Source organism: Drosophila virilis, chromosome 5 (genome assembly GCF_030788295.1).
Source record: "Drosophila virilis strain 15010-1051.87 chromosome 5, Dvir_AGI_RSII-ME, whole genome shotgun sequence".
Lineage (NCBI taxonomy): Eukaryota > Metazoa > Arthropoda > Insecta > Diptera > Drosophilidae > Drosophila > Drosophila virilis.
This window is the reverse complement of record NC_091547.1, coordinates 33,440-57,036: the sequence shown is the minus strand read 5'-3', so window position 1 is coordinate 57,036 and position 23,597 is coordinate 33,440. Positions and strand designations below refer to the sequence as shown.

At 40.6% G+C, this 23,597-nt stretch overlaps 1 long non-coding RNA gene across 3 annotated transcripts in view; it reads left to right on the top strand.

Moving 5' to 3' along the window:
* The first annotated feature begins 13,210 nt into the window (after window positions 1-13,210).
* Window positions 13,211-23,597, top strand: part of LOC138911337 (uncharacterized) — a 33,042-nt gene continuing 22,655 nt past the window's right edge. The window contains exons 1-2 of one of the 3 annotated variants that reach the window (XR_011416877.1): window positions 13,211-13,467; window positions 14,539-14,760. This is a non-coding gene — a long non-coding RNA (uncharacterized lncRNA). Of the gene's footprint in view, window positions 13,468-14,527; window positions 14,761-23,597 lie in introns of all 3 variants that reach the window. The other 2 variants (XR_011416878.1, XR_011416876.1) reach the window with 2 other exon arrangements.

Below are 23,597 nucleotides of genomic sequence, written 5' to 3'. Positions count from 1 at the left end.
CAGTGGATAGTACTGATCCTTACGAGTCCAAAATGGTATAAAATTTGAAAATCGGACATTATTTGGCCGAGATATTCAAAAAAATCATAAGGAAAGGTTGACTTTACAAACGAATCATTTTCGGGTCCACATCTTTTTGTAACCCGTCGATTTTCAATTTGTTTGAATGCCAATTTAGAATAGGGATTCGTACAAATTTAAAAAGGTATAATATTTGAAAATCAGACTTTATTTGCCCGAGAAACTCAAAAAAAATCATCAAAAAAGGTTTGATTTTCGAACCGACCCCGATTTTGATAAAAAACGTGATGTAACCCCTTGCCATTTTGGCCGATTTGGGTCAAAATTTAGATTTTCTATTTTTTGATGCCAGTGGATAGTACTGATCCTTACGAGTCCAAAATGGTATAAAATTTGAAAATCGGACATTATTTGGCCGAGATATTCAAACAAATCATAAGGAAAGGTTGACCTTACAAACGAATCATTTTCGGGTCTACATCTTTTTGTAACCCGTCGATTTTCAATTTGTTTGAATGCCAATTGATAATAGGGATTCGTACAAATTCAAAAAGGTATAACATTTGAAAATCATACTTTATTTGCCCGAGAAACTCAAAAATAATCATCAAAAAAGGTTTGATTTTCGAACCGACCCCGATTTTGATAAAAAACGTGATGTAACCCCTTGCCATTTTGGCCGATTTGGGTCAAAATTTAGTTTTTCTATTTTTTGATGCCAGTGGATAGTACTGATCCTTACGAGTCCAAAATGGTATAAAATTTGAAAATCTGACATTATTTGGCCGAGATATTCAAAAAAATCATAAGGAACGGTTGACTTTACAAACGAATCATTTTCGGGTCCACATCTTTTTGTAACCCGTCGATTTTCAATTTGTTTGAATGCCAATTGATAATAGGGATTCGTACAAATTCAAAAAGGTATAATATTTGAAAATCAGACTTTATTTGCCCGAGAAACTCAAAAATAATCATCAAAAAAGGTTTGATTTTCGAACCGACCCCGATTTTGATAAAAAACGTGATGTAACCCCTTGCCATTTTGGCCGATTTGGGTCAAAATTTAGTTTTTCTATTTTTTGATGCCAGTGGATAGTACTGATCCTTACGAGTCCAAAATGGTATAAAATTTGAAAATCTGACATTATTTGGCCGAGATATTCAAAAAAATCATAAGGAACGGTTGACTTTACAAACGAATCATTTTCGGGTCCACATCTTTTTGTAACCCGTCGATTTTCAATTTGTTTGAATGCCAATTGATAATAGGGATTCGTACAAATTCAAAAAGGTATAATATTTGAAAATCAGACTTTATTTGCCCGAGAAACTCAAAAATAATCATCAAAAAAGGTTTGATTTTCGAACCGACCCCGATTTTGATAAAAAACGTGATGTAACCCCTTGCCATTTTGGCCGATTTGGGTCAAAATTTAGAATTTCTATTTTTTGATGCCAGTGGATAGTACTGATCCTTACGAGTCCAAAATGGTATAAAATTTGAAAATCGGACATTATTTGGCCGAGATATTCAAAAAAATTATAAGGAAAGGTTGACTTTACAAACGAATCATTTTCGGGTCCACATCTTTTTGTAACCCGTCGATTTTCAATTTGTTTGAATGCCAATTTAGAATAGGGATTCGTACAAATTTAAAAAGGTATAATATTTGAAAATCAGACTTTATTTGCCCGAGAAACTCAAAAAAAAATCATCAAAAAAGGTTTGATTTTCGAACCGACCCCGATTTTGATAAAAAACGTGATGTAACCCCTTGCCATTTTGGCCGATTTGGGTCAAAATTTAGAATTTCTATTTTTTGATGCCAGTGGATAGTACTGATCCTTACGAGTCCAAAATGGTATAAAATTTGAAAATCGGACATTATTTGGCCGAGATATTCAAACAAATCATAAGGAAAGGTTGACCTTACAAACGAATCATTTTCGGGTCTACATCTTTTTGTAACCCGTCGATTTTCAATTTGTTTGAATGCCAATTGATAATAGGGATTCGTGCAAATTCAAAAAGGTATAATATTTGAAAATCAGACTTTATTTGCCCGAGAAACTCAAAAATAATCATCAAAAAAGGTTTGATTTTCGAACCGACCCCGATTTTGATAAAAAACGTGATGTAACCCCTTGCCATTTTGGCCGATTTGGGTCAAAATTTAGATTTTCTATTTTTTGATGCCAGTGGATAGTACTGATCCTTACGAGTCCAAAATGGTATAAAATTTGAAAATCTGACATTATTTGGCCGAGATATTCAAAAAAATCATAAGGAACGGTTGACTTTACAAACGAATCATTTTCGGGTCCACATCTTTTTGTAACCCGTCGATTTTCAATTTGTTTGAATGCCAATTGATAATAGGGATTCGTACAAATTCAAAAAGATATAATATTTGAAAATCAGACTTTATTTGCCCGAGAAACTCAAAAATAATCATCAAAAAAGGTTTGATTTTCGAACCGACCCCGATTTTGATAAAAAACGTGATGTAACCCCTTGCCATTTTGGCCGATTTGGGTCAAAATTTAGTTTTTCTATTTTTTGATGCCAGTGGATAGTACTGATCCTTACGAGTCCAAAATGGTATAAAATTTGAAAATCTGACATTATTTGGCCGAGATATTCAAAAAAATCATAAGGAACGGTTGACTTTACAAACGAATCATTTTCGGGTCCACATCTTTTTGTAACCCGTCGATTTTCAATTTGTTTGAATGCCAATTGATAATAGGGATTCGTACAAATTCAAAAAGGTATAATATTTGAAAATCAGACTTTATTTGCCCGAGAAACTCAAAAATAATCATCAAAAAAGGTTTGATTTTCGAACCGACCCCGATTTTGATAAAAAACGTGATGTAACCCCTTGCCATTTTGGCCGATTTGGGTCAAAATTTAGATTTTTCTATTTTTTGATGCCAGTGGATAGTACTGATCCTTACGAGTCCAAAATGGTATAAAATTTGAAAATCGGACATTATTTGGCCGAGATATTCAAAAAAATCATAAGGAAAGGTTGACTTTACAAACGAATCATTTTCGGGTCCACATCTTTTTGTAACCCGTCGATTTTCAATTTGTTTGAATGCCAATTTAGAATAGGGATTCGTACAAATTTAAAAAGGTATAATATTTGAAAATCAGACTTTATTTGCCCGAGAAACTCAAAAAAAAATCATCAAAAAAGGTTTGATTTTCGAACCGACCCCGATTTTGATAAAAAACGTGATGTAACCCCTTGCCATTTTGGCCGATTTGGGTCAAAATTTAGAATTTCTATTTTTTGATGCCAGTGGATAGTACTGATCCTTACGAGTCCAAAATGGTATAAAATTTGAAAATCGGACATTATTTGGCCGAGATATTCAAACAAATCATAAGGAAAGGTTGACCTTACAAACGAATCATTTTCGGGTCTACATCTTTTTGTTACCCGTCGATTTTCAATTTGTTTGAATGCCAATTGATAATAGGGATTCGTACAAATTCAAAAAGGTATAACATTTGAAAATCATACTTTATTTGCCCGAGAAACTCAAAAATAATCATCAAAAAAGGTTTGATTTTCGAACCGACCCCGATTTTGATAAAAAACGTGATGTAACCCCTTGCCATTTTGGCCGATTTGGGTCAAGATTTAGATTTTCCATTTTTTGATGCCAGTGGATAGTACTGATCCTTACGAGTCCAAAATGGTATAAAATTTGAAAATCGGACATTATTTGGCCGAGATATTCAAACAAATCATAAGGAAAGGTTGACCTTACAAACGAATCATTTTCGGGTCTACATCTTTTTGTAACCCGTCGATTTTCAATTTGTTTGAATGCCAATTGATAATAGGGATTCGTGCAAATTCAAAAAGGTATAATATTTGAAAATCAGACTTTATTTGCCCGAGAAACTCAAAAATAATCATCAAAAAAGGTTTGATTTTCGAACCGACCCCGATTTTGATAAAAAACGTGATGTAACCCCTTGCCATTTTGGCCGATTTGGGTCAAAATTTAGTTTTTCTATTTTTTGATGCCAGTGGATAGTACTGATCCTTACGCGTCCAAAATGGTATAAAATTTGAAAATCTGACATTATTTGGCCGAGATATTCAAAAAAATCATAAGGAACGGTTGACTTTACAAACGAATCATTTTCGGGTCCACATCTTTTTGTAACCCGTCGATTTTCAATTTGTTTGAATGCCAATTGATAATAGGGATTCTTACAAATTCAAAAAGGTATAATATTTGAAAATCAGACTTTATTTGCCCGAGAAACTCAAAAATAATCATCAAAAAAGGTTTGATTTTCGAACCGACCCCGATTTTGATAAAAAACGTGATGTAACCCCTTGCCATTTTGGCCGATTTGGGTCAAAATTTAGTTTTTCTATTTTTTGATGCCAGTGGATAGTACTGATCCTTACGAGTCCAAAATGGTATAAAATTTGAAAATCTGACATTATTTGGCCGAGATATTCAAAAAAATCATAAGGAACGGTTGACTTTACAAACGAATCATTTTCGGGTCCACATCTTTTTGTAACCCGTCGATTTTCAATTTGTTTGAATGCCAATTGATAATAGGGATTCGTACAAATTCAAAAAGGTATAATATTTGAAAATCAGACTTTATTTGCCCGAGAAACTCAAAAATAATCATCAAAAAAGGTTTGATTTTCGAACCGACCCCGATTTTGATAAAAAACGTGATGTAACCCCTTGCCATTTTGGCCGATTTGGGTCAAAATTTAGAATTTCTATTTTTTGATGCCAGTGGATAGTACTGATCCTTACGAGTCCAAAATGGTATAAAATTTGAAAATCGGACATTATTTGGCCGAGATATTCAAAAAAATCATAAGGAAAGGTTGACTTTACAAACGAATCATTTTCGGGTCCACATCTTTTTGTAACCCGTCGATTTTCAATTTGTTTGAATGCCAATTTAGAATAGGGATTCGTACAAATTTAAAAAGGTATAATATTTGAAAATCAGACTTTATTTGCCCGAGAAACTCAAAAAAAAATCATCAAAAAAGGTTTGATTTTCGAACCGACCCCGATTTTGATAAAAAACGTGATGTAACCCCTTGCCATTTTGGCCGATTTGGGTCAAAATTTAGATTTTCTATTTTTTGATGCCAGTGGATAGTACTGATCCTTACGAGTCCAAAATGGTATAAAATTTGAAAATCGGACATTATTTGGCCGAGATATTCAAACAAATCATAAGGAAAGGTTGACCTTACAAACGAATCATTTTCGGGTCTACATCTTTTTGTAACCCGTCGATTTTCAATTTGTTTGAATGCCAATTGATAATAGGGATTCGTACAAATTTAAAAAGGTATAATATTTGAAAATCAGACTTTATTTGCCCGAGAAACTCAAAAAAAAATCATCAAAAAAGGTTTGATTTTCGAACCGACCCCGATTTTGATAAAAAACGTGATGTAACCCCTTGCCATTTTGGCCGATTTGGGTCAAAATTTAGATTTTCTATTTTTTGATGCCAGTGGATAGTACTGATCCTTACGAGTCCAAAATGGTATAAAATTTGAAAATCGGACATTATTTGGCCGAGATATTCAAACAAATCATAAGGAAAGGTTGACCTTACAAACGAATCATTTTCGGGTCTACATCTTTTTGTAACCCGTCGATTTTCAATTTGTTTGAATGCCAATTGATAATAGGGATTCGTGCAAATTCAAAAAGGTATAATATTTGAAAATCAGACTTTATTTGCCCGAGAAACTCAAAAATAATCATCAAAAAAGGTTTGATTTTCGAACCGACCCCGATTTTGATAAAAAACGTGATGTAACCCCTTGCCATTTTGGCCGATTTGGGTCAAAATTTAGATTTTCTATTTTTTGATGCCAGTGGATAGTACTGATCCTTACGAGTCCAAAATGGTATAAAATTTGAAAATCTGACATTATTTGGCCGAGATATTCAAACAAATCATAAGGAACGGTTGACTTTACAAACGAATCATTTTCGGGTCCACATCTTTTTGTAACCCGTCGATTTTCAATTTGTTTGAATGCCAATTGATAATAGGGATTCGTACAAATTCAAAAAGGTATAATATTTGAAAATCAGACTTTATTTGCCCGAGAAACTCAAAAATAATCATCAAAAAAGGTTTGATTTTCGAACCGACCCCGATTTTGATAAAAAACGTGATGTAACCCCTTGCCATTTTGGCCGATTTGGGTCAAAATTTAGAATTTCTATTTTTTGATGCCAGTGGATAGTACTGATCCTTACGAGTCCAAAATGGTATAAAATTTGAAAATCGGACATTATTTGGCCGAGATATTCAAAAAAATCATAAGGAAAGGTTGACTTTACAAACGAATCATTTTCGGGTCCACATCTTTTTGTAACCCGTCGATTTTCAATTTGTTTGAATGCCAATTTAGAATAGGGATTCGTACAAATTTAAAAAGGTATAATATTTGAAAATCAGACTTTATTTGCCCGAGAAACTCAAAAAAAAATCATCAAAAAAGGTTTGATTTTCGAACCGACCCCGATTTTGATAAAAAACGTGATGTAACCCCTTGCCATTTTGGCCGATTTGGGTCAAAATTTAGAATTTCTATTTTTTGATGCCAGTGGATAGTACTGATCCTTACGAGTCCAAAATGGTATAAAATTTGAAAATCGGACATTATTTGGCCGAGATATTCAAAAAAATCATAAGGAACGGTTGACTTTACAAACGAATCATTTTCGGGTCCACATCTTTTTGTAACCCGTCGATTTTCAATTTGTTTGAATGCCAATTGATAATAGGGATTCGTACAAATTCAAAAAGGTATAATATTTGAAAATCAGACTTTATTTGCCCGAGAAACTCAAAAATAATCATCAAAAAAGGTTTGATTTTCGAACCGACCCCGATTTTGATAAAAAACGTGATGTAACCCCTTGCCATTTTGGCCGATTTGGGTCAAAATTTAGATTTTTCTATTTTTTGATGCCAGTGGATAGTACTGATCCTTACGAGTCCAAAATGGTATAAAATTTGAAAATCGGACATTATTTGGCCGAGATATTCAAAAAAATCATAAGGAAAGGTTGACTTTACAAACGAATCATTTTCGGGTCCACATCTTTTTGTAACCCGTCGATTTTCAATTTGTTTGAATGCCAATTTAGAATAGGGATTCGTACAAATTTAAAAAGGTATAATATTTGAAAATCAGACTTTATTTGCCCGAGAAACTCAAAAAAAAATCATCAAAAAAGGTTTGATTTTCGAACCGACCCCGATTTTGATAAAAAACGTGATGTAACCCCTTGCCATTTTGGCCGATTTGGGTCAAAATTTAGAATTTCTATTTTTTGATGCCAGTGGATAGTACTGATCCTTACGAGTCCAAAATGGTATAAAATTTGAAAATCGGACATTATTTGGCCGAGATATTCAAACAAATCATAAGGAAAGGTTGACCTTACAAACGAATCATTTTCGGGTCTACATCTTTTTGTTACCCGTCGATTTTCAATTTGTTTGAATGCCAATTGATAATAGGGATTCGTACAAATTCAAAAAGGTATAACATTTGAAAATCATACTTTATTTGCCCGAGAAACTCAAAAATAATCATCAAAAAAGGTTTGATTTTCGAACCGACCCCGATTTTGATAAAAAACGTGATGTAACCCCTTGCCATTTTGGCCGATTTGGGTCAAGATTTAGATTTTCCATTTTTTGATGCCAGTGGATAGTACTGATCCTTACGAGTCCAAAATGGTATAAAATTTGAAAATCGGACATTATTTGGCCGAGATATTCAAACAAATCATAAGGAAAGGTTGACCTTACAAACGAATCATTTTCGGGTCTACATCTTTTTGTAACCCGTCGATTTTCAATTTGTTTGAATGCCAATTGATAATAGGGATTCGTGCAAATTCAAAAAGGTATAATATTTGAAAATCAGACTTTATTTGCCCGAGAAACTCAAAAATAATCATCAAAAAAGGTTTGATTTTCGAACCGACCCCGATTTTGATAAAAAACGTGATGTAACCCCTTGCCATTTTGGCCGATTTGGGTCAAAATTTAGTTTTTCTATTTTTTGATGCCAGTGGATAGTACTGATCCTTACGCGTCCAAAATGGTATAAAATTTGAAAATCTGACATTATTTGGCCGAGATATTCAAAAAAATCATAAGGAACGGTTGACTTTACAAACGAATCATTTTCGGGTCCACATCTTTTTGTAACCCGTCGATTTTCAATTTGTTTGAATGCCAATTGATAATAGGGATTCTTACAAATTCAAAAAGGTATAATATTTGAAAATCAGACTTTATTTGCCCGAGAAACTCAAAAATAATCATCAAAAAAGGTTTGATTTTCGAACCGACCCCGATTTTGATAAAAACGTGATGTAACCCCTTGCCATTTTGGCCGATTTGGGTCAAAATTTAGTTTTTCTATTTTTTGATGCCAGTGGATAGTACTGATCCTTACGAGTCCAAAATGGTATAAAATTTGAAAATCTGACATTATTTGGCCGAGATATTCAAAAAAATCATAAGGAACGGTTGACTTTACAAACGAATCATTTTCGGGTCCACATCTTTTTGTAACCCGTCGATTTTCAATTTGTTTGAATGCCAATTGATAATAGGGATTCGTACAAATTCAAAAAGGTATAATATTTGAAAATCAGACTTTATTTGCCCGAGAAACTCAAAAATAATCATCAAAAAAGGTTTGATTTTCGAACCGACCCCGATTTTGATAAAAAACGTGATGTAACCCCTTGCCATTTTGGCCGATTTGGGTCAAAATTTAGAATTTCTATTTTTTGATGCCAGTGGATAGTACTGATCCTTACGAGTCCAAAATGGTATAAAATTTGAAAATCGGACATTATTTGGCCGAGATATTCAAAAAAATCATAAGGAAAGGTTGACTTTACAAACGAATCATTTTCGGGTCCACATCTTTTTGTAACCCGTCGATTTTCAATTTGTTTGAATGCCAATTTAGAATAGGGATTCGTACAAATTTAAAAAGGTATAATATTTGAAAATCAGACTTTATTTGCCCGAGAAACTCAAAAAAAAATCATCAAAAAAGGTTTGATTTTCGAACCGACCCCGATTTTGATAAAAAACGTGATGTAACCCCTTGCCATTTTGGCCGATTTGGGTCAAAATTTAGATTTTCTATTTTTTGATGCCAGTGGATAGTACTGATCCTTACGAGTCCAAAATGGTATAAAATTTGAAAATCGGACATTATTTGGCCGAGATATTCAAACAAATCATAAGGAAAGGTTGACCTTACAAACGAATCATTTTCGGGTCTACATCTTTTTGTAACCCGTCGATTTTCAATTTGTTTGAATGCCAATTGATAATAGGGATTCGTACAAATTTAAAAAGGTATAATATTTGAAAATCAGACTTTATTTGCCCGAGAAACTCAAAAAAAAATCATCAAAAAAGGTTTGATTTTCGAACCGACCCCGATTTTGATAAAAAACGTGATGTAACCCCTTGCCATTTTGGCCGATTTGGGTCAAAATTTAGATTTTCTATTTTTTGATGCCAGTGGATAGTACTGATCCTTACGAGTCCAAAATGGTATAAAATTTGAAAATCGGACATTATTTGGCCGAGATATTCAAACAAATCATAAGGAAAGGTTGACCTTACAAACGAATCATTTTCGGGTCTACATCTTTTTGTAACCCGTCGATTTTCAATTTGTTTGAATGCCAATTGATAATAGGGATTCGTGCAAATTCAAAAAGGTATAATATTTGAAAATCAGACTTTATTTGCCCGAGAAACTCAAAAATAATCATCAAAAAAGGTTTGATTTTCGAACCGACCTTTAAATTGCTGCGCATGCGTGCGCTACGGCGAACTTCTAGCGATTAAGCTAGTAGTCGCATTTTATTGTCTTTTTCATTGCTTAATTCTAGTTCACAATGCAATATATGAGACAGAATTGGAACGAAATAGGTCTAATTGTGAAACGGACTAGCTGACAAATTACTGGCATGTATGACATATTTTAACAAAATTTTACATGCATATCACAACATAAAAGAAAATTGTGACGAATTACGATAAATAAACATTTAACAATTATTTTTTACATTTAACATTACTTAATACTATGCTTGGCAGGCTTATTTGAATTTTTAGCAGTTGGCGGTACTATTTCTGTTATTAACAGTGCCTCTGTTAACGTTATCAGGGTTGTTGGCGATTGCGTTCAGAACAGTTGAGCAATTACTCAATTGGTTCTGTTATTAACATACCTCTGTTAATGTTATCAGGGCTGCTTTCGATTGCGTTATGAACAGCTGAGTTAACATATTGATTGAGTTAAATTGTAAACATAGTTTGCCAGAGGGGCGAATTTAAGGATTTGTTGGAATTTATAATTCTAGTTGGTGCAAATTTACTTATTATTTATCTATTTCAGGTCTCATGGATTAATATGTTATACGGCCTGGCCTTCCTGTGTGTTTGCCGCCCGCAATTGGACCATCGACGTTGGAGCCGCTGCCAGGAGTGCCACGGGCGCCTTCTGGCAATTTGGAGGTGTCTGCCGTTCGTCGAGGATTGACCGTAGTCTGCTGGAGGTGCCCACACAAGCTTCTGGGGCACCTTATGGTGTGTTTGCATGCCAAAGCAGGAGAGTAGGAGCCATATTCCCAGCCTGTGGGGCATTTGCAGCTGCCATGTACCCAGCCGTGTTCTGCGAAGGCATGCTTGACGTTGTTGCTGCTGTTGCACGAGCTTCTGGCGCTTTGGAGGCCAGCAGTTGTGTTGAGCTGGTCCCCCAGAGTGCCTTTTGCCGAGTAGAGTGTGGAGTTGCCGCTGTTGCTGGTTGTCAGGAGCTGCAGGTGAGCGTCTTTTGGGTTCAATACAGCTTGTTGAACTGCTTCTTCTTCTTTTAGCCCCCCTGACTGTTGACTGTGCGTTGTTGCTGCTGGGCGCCTCCACTACCTCCCGTTGTTGCTGTAGGTGCTGCTGGTGAAGGTTCGAGTGCTGCTGGCGGAGCTGTTGTGTGGTTGTGGGCTGATTTTGTTGCCAAGGAGCATCTGTGGCAATGTTTATGAGGCTGTATGGGGCTATTATTATGCTCTGTGAAATAGAAAAATTTGTTATATTGGCACAGACTGAGTTGCTTGGATTAATATTTGTATTTTTATTTTCAGCTAAGGCTATTGTGTGTTGCTGTTGGTTTGATTGCTGCTGCTCTGGTGTTCGCTGTTGTTGAGTTGGCTCGTTATTTGCAGCCTCGTCCATCTCGCGCTCAAGTTGCTGCCTGAGTCTTTCAAGTCGGTGCTCAAGCTGCTGCTCGTCCTCAGTTAGCCGTTGCTGTTGTAAATTGGCTTGCTGAGGTTGTGGAAGTGGCCGTTCTAGTTGTTGCTCTTGTTGCTGCTGTGGTGTATCTAGCACTATTTCGACGTCAGGCGACTGATTTGGCTGATGCTGGAGTCCCTCGAGCTGTTGTTGCTGCTGCTGTATTTGCTGTTGTTGCTGTTGCTGATGCTGCTGTTGGTACTGGTGTTGCTGCTGCTGTTGTTGCTGCTGCTCTTGTTGCTGTTGCTGCTGCTGTTGCTGCTGGTGTTGTTGCTGTTGCTGCTGCTGTTGTTGCTGTTGCTGCTGCTGTTGTTGCTGTTGCTGCTGCTGTTGTTGCTGTTGCTGCTGCTGTTGTTGCTGTTGCTGCTGCTGTTGTTGCTGCTGGTATATTTGAATAGCCAGCTCGCGAGGCAGTACTAATTGCTGAATCACCAATGGCTGTTCCCTAATTGCTAGTTTTAGCTCTTCGAGCGTAATTCGTCCCTCTCTGTAGTGCCTTCTTAGCGAATTTATCCTCATTTCGCTGAATCTGGCTGGCTGTTGTTGTGGGGTCTGCTGTTGCTGCTGCTGTTGCATTCTGAGCGAGTTTGCTTCTTCTTCTTCAAGCTCCATGCGAAGCAGAGTTGGCAGCTGTTGTTGTTCTTGCGATTGCTGCACTAGTTGCTGTAGAGGGCGAACATGTTGTTGTAGTTGCAGACTATACCTTTGCCGATCAAGACGAATTGGAACATACGGACTTGTGATTAGCTTACGAGCGTTGGCATTAGGATGAATAGCAAGTGAGTCGGCGAATCTTTTGCTTGTAGTATGGAATATTTCGTCCACTGTGCCTATGTCGTAAGTATCACGTATGTCTTTGTTTCTAGTCCACCAGGAGGCCTTCACTATCTTCCTTAGAATCCAGTTCTGTGTGGATTCTATTCGGCGTAGCTGTGTGTCAGAGATCATGGCACCCCAGATCGGCAAAGCATATCTCCATATCGGCGCAATCATCTGCTTGTAGATAGTGATTTTGCATTCTACAGAGAGTACGCTTTTGTTTCCTATTAGCCACTCTAGTTTATTATAGAGTGCTTTAAGACGGCATCGTAGCTGCGTAACATGGTGTTGCATGTGGAGCTTTCGGTCCAGATGGACACCTAGGTACTTTTGCCTTGGTTTAGAGGGGATTTCTTGCCCATTGAGTCGTGGAGTCAGGTAATTCATTCGGCTGTTTAAATTGCGTAGAGTATGTACTACATGAGCTGATTTGCTGTCATTAATTTGGATGCACCAGCGATTGCACCAAATGGTGAATTGGCGCAGATACGTTTGATTTGCACTGTATGATGTTTGCAGTATGTCAGCAGAGCTCATTATGACTGTGTCATCGGCAAACGTTGACAGTAGCATGCTGCAGTTGTATGGGTTAGTTATGGACGTTTCTGTATTTGTTATTGTTGCTGCTGTTGTTGTTGGATTGGGAGGTGTTGCAATGTGTGGTAATGGCATATCTGATGTGTAGATGATATATAGAATTGGCCCAAGTACGCTCCCCTGGGGCACTCCAGCGCTAACTTTGCCTATTCTAGATTTAATGCCCTCGTTTCCATGTACGATGAATGTGCGATCAAGTAGATAGCTCTTGAGAACATTATACAGCCTATTAGGCAGTATCTTGCCAAGTTTCAAGAGCAATCCTTCGTGCCATACTCGATCAAATGCTTCGCGTATATCGATATAGACGGCTGAGCAGTATTGTTTCTTTTCAAATGCACTCAGGATGAATTGGGTTACCCGTGCTAGTTGCTGCTCAGTGCCATGATCTTTGCTTTTCCTTTATATTGACAGAGCACTTACAGATACCTACATTCAGATGGAAGCGAGTGGGTGAAAGGAATATGAGTGAACACACAGGAGGAATTGGTTCCCACTTGACCATGGTGCAGCAGCATATTCCAAGCATACCCGCTCCACATCCATATGTAGGCAGCCAAGCTTTGTCCGGATTTATTTAGGATAGATGTTTACAAATTCCAGTTAACAAAATTTGAAGCTTAATATAATCACAAAGTTTTGATATGGTATAGTTAAGGGTTTTATCCCGATATGATATTGCAAGTGTAATTATGTTTGTCTCATTTCTTCTTTGTAATTGATTGTGATTAATTGAGCATGACATCTTTGGACTGAAAGCGACGACAGCATTACTAGTATTTGGCATGCCATAAGCCGGCTGTTTTGATAACGTGCTGTGAGGGAGAGGATGTGACGTAGATGGCAAGAGTGCAGGGCAACGCTAGGTGAAACATATCTGCTTGAGACAAAAGGCAGAATGAAAAACACATCGAATACCCTGCTGCTACAGTGCCAGGTATGATAAAGTAATTTAACTGGTTACCATGCTAGTCGTTTGAGTGTCTCTCCTCTCATAGAGACTGACAGTCATGGATTTTTAATGTATAGAGTAAGTTTATTTATGGGTAATGTTGTGTGCTTGTGCAACTGGATTAATGGCTGGGGCATCAATTGTATGGTGCAAAAGTTTAGTGGAAGTGGACGATTGTAATATGAACAGGTTGTCGTCAGCATAACAAGAACATACACGGTTGCGGTCTTGGCATTGTCTCTATTCTGGTATGCAAAGCGGGATACTTGAGCATATTGAATGATTTACAATGTATTAGGAAAACTTATGGGAATAGTCTAATTTAGCAAGTTAACATCATGGAATTTTAATATGAACATGCTGCCATAAGATACAGCTCTGGTGTAAGGGATCGTTAGAATAGTTATGAAAGGTTTCTTATACTGAGGATATATATTGAGGACACTTATAAGAAGCTTGAGGATCATCTGCATGATAGGCATAGTGAGTTAGAGTCGAGTCTGTTTGCTCACCTAGGCTGCACATGGTTTTAAACAGGGCCCCCGGTATACGAGGCAAACATGTCCTGTTCGTTGTTTTGGATAGTATAGTCAGTTTGCTCACCTAGGCTGCACATGTTTTTAGGCAGGGCTCCCGGTATACGAGACAAACTTGTACCGTTCGTTGTATTGCATATCAGCAGAGATGCACATGAGAGAGTTGTATTACTTGAAGTGAGATTTAGGAGGAAGGCTAATTTTCCTTTATATTGACAGAGCACTTACAGATACCTACATTCAGATGGAAGCGAGTGGGTGAAAGGAATATGAGTGAACACACAGGAGGAATTGGTTCCCACTTGACCATGGTGCAGCAGCATATTCCAAGCATACCCGCTCCACATCCATATGCAGGCAGCCAAGCTTTGTCCGGATTTATTTAGGATAGATGTTTACAAATTCCAGTTAACAAAATTTGAAGCTTAATATAATCACAAAGTTTTGATATGGTATAGTTAAGGGTTTTATCCCGATATGATATTGCAAGTGTAATTATGTTTGTCTCATTTCTTCTTTGTAATTGATTGTGATTAATTGAGCATGACATCTTTGGACTGAAAGCGGCGACAGCATTACTAGTATTTGGCATGCCATAAGCCGGCTGTTTTGATAACGTGCTGTGAGGGAGAGGATGTGACGTAGATGGCAAGAGTGCAGGGCAACGCTAGGTGAAACATATCTGCTTGAGACAAAAGGCAGAATGAAAAACACATCGAATACCCTGCTGCTACAGTGCCAGGTATGATAAAGTAATTTAACTGGTTACCATGCTAGTCGTTTGAGTGTCTCTCCTCTCATAGAGACTGACAGTCATGGATTTTTAATGTATAGAGTAAGTTTATTTATGGGTAATGTTGTGTGCTTGTGCAACTGGATTAATGGCTGGGGCATCAATTGTATGGTGCAAAAGTTTAGTGGAAGTGGACGATTGTAATATGAACAGGTTGTCGTCAGCATAACAAGAACATACACGGTTGCGGTCTTGGCATTGTCTCTATTCTGGTATGCAAAGCGGGATACTTGAGCATATTGAATGATTTACAATGTATTAGGAAAACTTATGGGAATAGTCTAATTTAGCAAGTTAACATCATGGAATTTTAATATGAACATGCTGCCATAAGATACAGCTCTGGTGTAAGGGATCTTTTTGTTTACCGTTCGACACAAGGGAACAAACGCAATGTCGGTCTGGATTCCAGAGCCCAGCTCCATGCCTGGTTGACAGACAGAGAAGTGGGGACTGGGATCCAGACTGTTTTTTTATTCATTTAATACCCAGAGTATTTACAATGAATTAAGTGACATGTTATATACAAATCAAGTGAAGTTGCCCAGCCTTGGCATGGGGATTGCTGTCAAATTATTATTTGAGGACTGGGAAAATTCCCAATTGTCTGGAAGCTACCCAGTCTGATAGCCGTTGCATCTGAATAAGCTGGAGTCTCCAGCGTGACCACTGTTGATCCTGTCGCCAGATGCCATTAGTATGGGTGCTTGAGAAACGAAGCATCAAGGCCTTTTTCCATTGTATGGGATGTCGCAGTCTAAATTTCTGTAAGTAGGCAACCCTTTGACAACGAGTTGTATGGAGCCATCTGAGTGGTTCGTTAGCGTAACGCGATCTTTGTTTTATCTGCCTTTCAGCCATTCGCAATTGGATGAGTTGCCGTGTCCTGCAAATAGTCCTAGTCTTAGGCCCTCGCTGTGGTACTAGTACATAGAGGTTGGCTGCCATAATGAATAGTGTAGCAAGTGTGCACATGGTGTTGCACACTGCTTCATGATTCGCACCGGTGGCCACGTCCCGCTGCGTCTGTGGATTTGGATGCGAGCTTGGTGTCTCTGGACTGGGAGGAATGAGGGCTCCTGGCCTTGTAGGGGCAGCGAGAGTTGAGCACAGCTGCATATGAGACGGGCTGCTTCGTTCATCCTGGAGGTTGTTGGGCTGCACCATTGTTTGACTCAGCAGTTCTTGTATGTCAAATACAAGGTAGTATCTGAGGCTGGGTGGGCGTTGGAGCGGACCTGACTGCCCTTGAGAAGGTAGTTCCTGCTGCTGGACCTGCTGTGATCGCTGCTGCTGTGCTAGGCGACCCAGAGGTAGGTGTTTCCGAAGCATTTCAGCGTATCTTCTTCTGACACCTAGGTGACGTTGTGGGAGTCTTGCTTTAAGGGCAATATTTTTGGCTTCTTCGTTGCTGTGGTTGCTGAGCCGAGCCCAGTACCTGGAGCAAGCATCCTGGTACACTTTTTCCACCGGCACGACCTTCAGATCAGTGTGGATGCTTTGGTTCCGCACGTACCAAGGTGCTCCAGCAATGGTTCGCAGTATCTTATTTTGCGCAACTTGAATACGTTCAAATTGGCCTTCGCATAGAAGTGATCCCCAGACCGGAAGTGCGAACTGCCATATTGGGGCTATGAGCTGCTTATAAAGTGTTACCTTGCATTTTAATGGCAGCTTGCTCCTTTCTGATATTAACCAGTGCAGCTTTTTGGCCCTGTCTCTAACCCTGGCGACAATGGTGGTGACGTGGCTGCTCAAAAGAAGCTTTTTATCGACTTGTACTCCCAGGTATGAGATCCTTTCTTCTGTGGTAAGCCGTTGATCCAAAATTCTTGGGGAAAGAATTGGCATCTGCAAGTTTCTCCAAGTGTGCATTATGTGCTTGGTTTTGGTAATGTTGATGCTAATGCTCCACTTTTGTGTCCATGTTGTTATGGTGGTAAGGAACAAATCCAAATTGGCAATGGCATCTTCTTGCGAGTTTGCCGATGACAAGATGGCCGTGTCATCTGCATAAGTTGCCAGCATCAGTTTATGACGTAGCGGTGCAGGTAGGGGCATGTCGGATGTGTATAGGGTGTACAATACAGGCCCTAGAACACTACCCTGCGGAACGCCGGCGCAGATTTCTTTTAGGCTGGAACGTGTACCTCCACAGCAGTCCACAATGAATGTGCGTTCGCTTAGATAGCTGTTCATAACTCGGTAGAGGACTTCCGGCAATAGTTGTTTGAGCTTGAATCGCAGTCCGTCATGCCAGACACGATCAAACGCCTCCTGTATGTCCATATAGACCGCAGAGCAGTATTTATTGTCTTCATACGCTTCTAGTATAAACTGCGTAACTCGACCCAGTTGTTGTTCAGCAGCATGCTCACGTCTGAAACCGAATTGGTGGCTCGGAATTGCATTGATGATGTTCTCCAATTGGAACATCCGGCGCAGCAGCAGTCGTTCAAAGATTTTTGAAAAGCCAGCAAGCAAGCTTATTGGTCTGTATGATCCAAGCTGATCAGAAGGCTTGCCTGGCTTTTGAATCATTGTTATTTTGGCACATTTCCACTTGTAAGGAAAGTGTCCAAAGCGTAGGATACCGTTAAAAATAAGCATTAGGTACATTACAGCTGACTGTGGCAGTTCCTTGATCGTGCGATTATCGATTCGGTCAATCCCCGGAGACTTTTTTGTTTGCAATGTTTTGATAATAGTTTGTACTTCCCCTAGCGTGACTGTAGGGAAGCTGAGTTCACCTTGGGCTAGCGGTAGCGATACTTGCATCTCGATATGGCTCTTGTCAGAGGGCAGTGTGGTGATCATTGGCCTAAACCTTTGTTCAAGGTGCTGCGCAAAGGCTTCGGCTTTTTCTTCGGTGGTCTTGCACCACTGGGAAGCCCCAGTTCCCTCAGTGTGCTTCCTCACTGGTAAATTAGGTGCAGGCTGCCTTTTGATGTTCCCCGTTAGCCGCCATAACTTTTGCATACTGTATCTATCTCTTGCATCGATAGATTCCAGCAATTCATCAAGTCTTCTTGCCTTGGCCTGCTTGATTTCGCTGCTAATGCTGTTGGCTAATCTGTTGTGTGCTTGCCTAGCAGCCGGGTTGTGGTATGCCTGTATGTGGCGTTTAATCAGCCGCTTGGCCTCAATCATTTGTTGAATGCGCCTGTTGATTGTGTAGTTATACCTTGGTTGTCCTCGGCGAGGCTGGTGAGTTAGGTTTGTTGCAAATTTCGCTGCAGAGTGGATATTATTTTCCAGTATGTCTACCGCTTCGTCAATATCATCGCCACAGTGAAGCTCAGTGTTCAAATTGATGTGCATGTTTAGCCACAATTGAAATTTGGGTATGCTCGCATTTGCTGGAAGAAGATGACACTTGGGTTCGCCTTCTGCTGGCTTACTCAGTAGTTCAATCTGCAGCGGCAAATGATCTGATCCTAAGTCATTGGAGGTACTAATTTTTAGTAGACTATACTGCACACCTTTATATACTGCGAAGTCAATGGCTGTCGGGGACTGGCGCGCATTATTTGGGAAGCGCGTTGACGAGCCAGTTGCCAGGATGTCAAGATTCTGCTGCTGCACACTTTCAAGGAGTAGATTGCCCCTGCGATTTGATCTGCTGTTGCCCCACCAATAACTTCTGGCATTCCAGTCGCCAGCAGCAATGAATTTAGCACCAAGCTGTCTAAATACGTAGTTGAAGTCTTGAACCAGCCATTGTTCCCGCGGGGGGCAGTATATGGCCGCAACATTAATGACTGAGCCATTTAGCAATGTAATTGCAACTGGCGCACACTGAATTTTCTCCAGGGTTGTCGGCGTGAGCGCTATGTGTTGGATAGTGCGCTTTATTAGGATGGCTGCACCTCCACGCCGATTGTTAGATGGGTGGTTTGCCAGGTAAGTGTGGTATCCCCTTATGTCAATAGTTTCTGCATCCCGTAGGTAGCTTTCAGCTATTAACATTACGTCGATTTCGTTTTGCAGCATAAATAACTCCATCTCTTCCAGTTTATTATGTAGTCCTGCTGCATTCCAGGCTACAATTTTAAGGCCGTTGGTGTTGAGTCTGGCATACATGTTATGCCCATTTCTCTCTGAGGAGGAAGTGATGGAGTTGGCGTCGTAGCTAGACATTTTGGTTACCATTGACGCGCTCTATGGTAGTCATGAGAGTGCTTACGGTAGCCATCATACTCGTCATTAGATCAACTAATCTGTCAATTTTACTTTCCAGGTTGCTGTTATTGGCAGGGGCAGTTGGGCTCCTTCGTTGTTCAACCATTATGCTGATCAGCTGATCAAGTTTTCGGCTGAGGTCATCTCGCGGGTATGCAGTTCGCGGTGAACTGCGGCTGCGGCTCCTGTGTTGCTGGCGCGTTTCTGCAGGATGTACTATTGCTTGCCGAGTTTCTCGCTCCTGATAGTGCACATGCTGGTGGCTCTGAGGCGGCTGATTGTTGTGCTGCAATCTCGAGTTATGTTGCTGTTGTTGGGGCTGCTGACGAGTTGTTTGGCGCTGTGCGGTCTGCTTCTGCACTTGGGAGCGCTCATCTGGCAGGCCAGTTTTAAGGGCGGCTGCATAGCTGCTTGCAACTTGAGGCATAAGCTGCTGGTGTTGCACTTGCTGACGGAATGGGTTGTGTTGCTGCTGCTTCTGCTGTTCAGAGGGCCGCTGTGGTTGCTGCTGTTGTGTCTGCTGGTGCTGGACAATTGGATGCCGAAGCGGTTGTTGCTTTGGTCTCCCCTGTTGCCTACTAGAGCTAATTGGGATGGTGGGTTCTCCAAGCTGAAATAGTAAATTGTTTGCTCTTTGTAGGACGGCAGGTTCCCTCTTTTTAGCGTTGTTCTTGAAGAAGATACAGCCCCTGTAACTGGCTACATGTGGGCCCTTACAATTAGCACATTTCGCTTCTGCGCTAGGCGCCTTTTCACATAGTGTTGATGGGTGCTCTTGTCCGCACTTTACGCATCTGAATATGCGGCGACAGTAATTTTTCGTGTGTCCAATCTGTTGGCAACGGTGGCACTGTACCACATCCGTATTTCTTCTTGGCTTTTCGACCTTGACTCGTTGGCCTCCCAAGACTGTTAAGTCGAAAATTTCGTTATTGTTCTTTTTAGGCTCAAGCTCAACTTGGAAGAGATCAAGAGGCTCGCCAGTGAACCGCTTCTTGATAACGTTTACAAATCGGACATTGTGTCCCTTTTCACTAAGCTTCTGCTTGATCCAGTCATTAGGTGTAGCTCGATGAAGGTGTCTAATTACTACTCTGAAGCCACGGTCACTGCTCAGTTGGTAGGTATGGGACTCAACATTACTTTCTTCAAAGAATCTTACTAGTGCGCGGTATGAGCTAATGTCGTTGCACTGGATACGAAGTCCGCGATCCGAAGTCGGTTTGGTGTGGTAGTTGCCCTCTCCAATCAAGTCATCAATGTCCTTTAGGAACGGGACAATATTTCCGTTAAGTCCAGGCACGTAGAGCGGCTCAGGCCTGATCTTAATATTGCTGGCAACGTCTGGAACATTTGGTTCTGCGTTAGAGTTATTGGTAGGCATAAGTGGGGGTATATGCTGAGGCTCCTCTGGCCTGGCATTCATATTGATAGTAGCGATGTCCTCAGCATCTGCTTCAGGATTTGGGTTCATAATCGGTTGAGGGGTGGCGTCCATTGCTTCAACGTCCACATCTTCATCTTCCGAGGACACAGTTTCAACAACATTTTCATCTTCATTGGCTTTTTTCTTCTGTGTCCTAGGGCTTTCACCACCAGTGACACGACGTTTTCGCTGCACTTTTTGACAAGTCTCCTGTTGTCGTGCTTTTAGATAGCTTTCTCTAAGTGACGATGTCTTGCTGGAGCTAGCCGACACAGAGGCATCTGCTCCACTCGCGACGGCCTGAGCGTTTGCAGCACCAAGTCTCCTTATGAACTCGTCGTCGTCCCAGTCAGAGGAACTCCCAGATTTCACGTTTCTAATTTCTTTTAGCTTGACACCCATGCTTTCTCCTTTTGGAGAGGTGCGGGGCGGGGGCGGATTGCCCGTATGTAGCGTCGGCAAAATTTTGTTGACTTTTGTATTTAGAATATTTATATTTTTGTTTTTCAGATTTTGTTTTTTGTTTTGTTTGTTTTTGTTTTTTGTTTGTTTTTTGTTTACCGTTCGACACAAGGGAACAAACGCAATGTCGGTCTGGATTCCAGAGCCCAGCTCCATGCCTGGTTGACAGACAGAGAAGTGGGGACTGGGATCCAGACTGTTTTTTTATTCATTTAATACCCAGAGTATTTACAATGAATTAAGTGACATGTTATATACAAATCAAGTGAAGTTGCCCAGCCTTGGCATGGGGATTGCTGTCAAATTATTATTTGAGGACTGGGAAAATTCCCAATTGTCTGGAAGCTACCCAGTCTGATAGCCGTTGCATCTGAATAAGCTGGAGTCTCCAGCGTGACCACTGTTGATCCTGTCGCCAGATGCCATTAGTATGGGTGCTTGAGAAACGAAGCATCAAGGCCTTTTTCCATTGTATGGGATGTCGCAGTCTAAATTTCTGTAAGTAGGCAACCCTTTGACAACGAGTTGTATGGAGCCATCTGAGTGGTTCGTTAGCGTAACGCGATCTTTGTTTTATCTGCCTTTCAGCCATTCGCAATTGGATGAGTTGCCGTGTCCTGCAAATAGTCCTAGTCTTAGGCCCTCGCTGTGGTACTAGTACATAGAGGTTGGCTGCCATAATGAATAGTGTAGCAAGTGTGCACATGGTGTTGCACACTGCTTCATGATTCGCACCGGTGGCCACGTCCCGCTGCGTCTGTGGATTTGGATGCGAGCTTGGTGTCTCTGGACTGGGAGGAATGAGGGCTCCTGGCCTTGTAGGGGCAGCGAGAGTTGAGCACAGCTGCATATGAGACGGGCTGCTTCGTTCATCCTGGAGGTTGTTGGGCTGCACCATTGTTTGACTCAGCAGTTCTTGTATGTCAAATACAAGGTAGTATCTGAGGCTGGGTGGGCGTTGGAGCGGACCTGACTGCCCTTGAGAAGGTAGTTCCTGCTGCTGGACCTGCTGTGATCGCTGCTGCTGTGCTAGGCGACCCAGAGGTAGGTGTTTCCGAAGCATTTCAGCGTATCTTCTTCTGACACCTAGGTGACGTTGTGGGAGTCTTGCTTTAAGGGCAATATTTTTGGCTTCTTCGTTGCTGTGGTTGCTGAGCCGAGCCCAGTACCTGGAGCAAGCATCCTGGTACACTTTTTCCACCGGCACGACCTTCAGATCAGTGTGGATGCTTTGGTTCCGCACGTACCAAGGTGCTCCAGCAATGGTTCGCAGTATCTTATTTTGCGCAACTTGAATACGTTCAAATTGGCCTTCGCATAGAAGTGATCCCCAGACCGGAAGTGCGAACTGCCATATTGGGGCTATGAGCTGCTTATAAAGTGTTACCTTGCATTTTAATGGCAGCTTGCTCCTTTCTGATATTAACCAGTGCAGCTTTTTGGCCCTGTCTCTAACCCTGGCGACAATGGTGGTGACGTGGCTGCTCAAAAGAAGCTTTTTATCGACTTGTACTCCCAGGTATGAGATCCTTTCTTCTGTGGTAAGCCGTTGATCCAAAATTCTTGGGGAAAGAATTGGCATCTGCAAGTTTCTCCAAGTGTGCATTATGTGCTTGGTTTTGGTAATGTTGATGCTAATGCTCCACTTTTGTGTCCATGTTGTTATGGTGGTAAGGAACAAATCCAAATTGGCAATGGCATCTTCTTGCGAGTTTGCCGATGACAAGATGGCCGTGTCATCTGCATAAGTTGCCAGCATCAGTTTATGACGTAGCGGTGCAGGTAGGGGCATGTCGGATGTGTATAGGGTGTACAATACAGGCCCTAGAACACTACCCTGCGGAACGCCGGCGCAGATTTCTTTTAGGCTGGAACGTGTACCTCCACAGCAGTCCACAATGAATGTGCGTTCGCTTAGATAGCTGTTCATAACTCGGTAGAGGACTTCCGGCAATAGTTGTTTGAGCTTGAATCGCAGTCCGTCATGCCAGACACGATCAAACGCCTCCTGTATGTCCATATAGACCGCAGAGCAGTATTTATTGTCTTCATACGCTTCTAGTATAAACTGCGTAACTCGACCCAGTTGTTGTTCAGCAGCATGCTCACGTCTGAAACCGAATTGGTGGCTCGGAATTGCATTGATGATGTTCTCCAATTGGAACATCCGGCGCAGCAGCAGTCGTTCAAAGATTTTTGAAAAGCCAGCAAGCAAGCTTATTGGTCTGTATGATCCAAGCTGATCAGAAGGCTTGCCTGGCTTTTGAATCATTGTTATTTTGGCACATTTCCACTTGTAAGGAAAGTGTCCAAAGCGTAGGATACCGTTAAAAATAAGCATTAGGTACATTACAGCTGACTGTGGCAGTTCCTTGATCGTGCGATTATCGATTCGGTCAATCCCCGGAGACTTTTTTGTTTGCAAT